Source organism: Mus caroli, chromosome 17 (genome assembly GCF_900094665.2).
Source record: "Mus caroli chromosome 17, CAROLI_EIJ_v1.1, whole genome shotgun sequence".
NCBI lineage: Eukaryota > Metazoa > Chordata > Mammalia > Rodentia > Muridae > Mus > Mus caroli.
In genome coordinates, this window is record NC_034586.1 from 20,283,248 (window position 1) to 20,285,747 (window position 2,500).

Genomic DNA, 2,500 nt, shown 5'->3' on the forward strand with positions numbered 1-2,500 from the left:
TGGAACTCACTTTGTAGACCAGGCTGGCCTCGAACTCAGAAATCCGCCTGCCTCTGCCTCCCGAGTGCTGGGATTAAAGGCGTGCGCCACCACACCTGGTTCCTCCCTCTCCTTTCTCCCACAAACTTTCAGCTCCACCTTCCCTCCTACTGCCCAATCACTGGCTCTAGCCTTTATTTGAGAAGTTAAAGTGGGGAGAAGGTTCACAAGGCACCTGTATACAGTGATTCACTCCTCATCTGCAACCCCTCCCAATAGAATGGAATTAGCACCAAAATATAAAGTCAGGGCTATCCACAACAGGGTATGACTTATAGATAAACATGAGAAGCTAGTCCAACAGAACCTGCTGGGTAGAATTCTCAGGGCCAGGCTGGGACTCCTGCCCAGTCACCCCTAGAGGTCAGAATGGAAACTTTAACTAGAAAGCCCTGGGCCCATGCAGATCACCAAGCACAGGGGCAGATCACTGCAATCAGCAGGCAGCAAAACAGACTTCCTCATCTCAGATGGCCTCCTTCCCTAGACTCCAGCTGGACACCAAGTGTTGATGTCCCATGGTCATCAAGGATAGGAACTCAAAATTCTTCCTTTATAACTTTTTTTTCCTTTATAACTTTTTATATTGGAGGATTTTTCTTTCCAGAAAGAACATAGATTTCTTTTTTTTAAAAAAAGATTTATTTATTCATTATTATATGTAAGTACACTATAGCTGTCTTCAGACACTCCAGAAGAGGGAGTCAGATCTCCTTATAGATGGTTGTGAGCTACCATGTGGTTGCTGGGATTTGAACTCATGACCTTCGGAAGAGCAGTCGGTGCTCTTAACCGCTGAGCCATCTCGCCAGCCCAGATCATAGATTTCTTAAGGAAAAAATTAGGAAAACTGAGAATGGGAAGAATTAGGAGAGGAGTACCTGTTCTTTAAATATTGAGGTGGGATTTTGATAAATTGTTCTGGCTGTCCTCAACGCCCTAGGATTGGCCTGGCTTCAGAAAAACAGTGAGGTTGCTCACCATGCCCACCTTCTCTCTCTCTCTCTCTCTCTCTCTCTCTGTTTGTCTGTCTCTCTCTGTCTTTCTGTCTCTCTGAAGCTCTTATGTCTCTAAATTTGTCCTTGAACTCCCTATGTGGTCAATGATGACCTTGAACTTTTAGGTTTTTTTGGTTTTTTTGGTTTTTTTACATTTCTTTAGTGGATGCATGCTTTGCTGCATGTGTGTGTGAATGTACCATCTCTGTAGTAGAGGATGCCCTCAGAGGGCAGAAGGCATTGACTTCCCTGGAACTGGAGTTACAGTTATGAACCACCACGTGGGTGCTGGGAACTGAACCTGAGCAGCAACTAACAGCCTTTAAATACAGGCCACCTGGTCAGCCCTTCTGATCTTCCCTCCTCATCCGTTTTCTGAGTTCTGGTATTACAGGTATGTACTACCATGCCCAGTATTTTGCGGGGATGGAACTCAGAGTTCTGTGCATGGTAGGTAAGTGCTCTGGTGCTGAGAGCTCCTTAACCCCCAATGTTATTTTGAGACAAGGTTTCACTTTGTAGCTGAATGCTAGCCTGGAGCTCACAGAGAGCCTTCTGCTCAGCAAGACGGCTAGGCAGGTAAATGCACTTGCCACACCAACTTGGCATATTGAGTTTGACCCCTACAATTCATGTGAGTGTCTCCAGGCCTAACTTTCAAGTTTCGTCTCTGAGAGTCTTGATCGTAAACACTGAATCTCTCAGGAGACAGTTGGAAAGGGAAATGGTATTTCCTGTTTCAGATGAGGAAGTTTCTCATAGAGAGCTGAGGAACTAAGACTTGAAGGACTGAGGAATAAAAAGGTACAACTGATGAGACATAGCAAACAGTCTCAAGAAAAAGCTGAGTGTAGAGAGAAGGGGAATCCACATCTGTGGCTGGGAGATGATTCAGCTAATAAAGGGCACATTATGAGTGGGGGTTAATACTGCCCAAATTGACATGATCTGGAATCATCCGAGACAAACAGGTGTGAGTGTCTATGTGTATGAGTAGTGTATCAGGTTTTAAAAGTTATCTTCTAGAGGCTGGTGAGATGGTTCAGTGGTTAAGAGCACTGCTCTTCCAGAGGTCCTGAGTTCAATGGCCAACAACCACAGGGTGGCTCACAACCATCTGTAATGGGATCTGATGCCCTCTTCCGGTGTGTCTGAAGACAGCTGCAGTGTACTCACAGACATTTAAAAAAAATCTTTTTTTGGGTTCCCCTGGCTGTCCTGGAACTCACTTTGTAGACCAGGCTGGCCTCGAACTGCCTCCCTCTGCCTTCCGAGTGCCTGGCTGCAAAAAAAAAAAAAAAATCTTTTAAAAAAATTAAGAGCCGGGCGTGGTGGTGCACGCCTTTAATCCCAGCACTCGGGAGGCAGGGAGGCAGAGGCAGGCGGATTTCTGAGTTCGAGGCCAGCCTGGTCTACAAAGTGAGTTCCAGGACAGCCAGAGCTATACAGAGAAACCCTGTCTC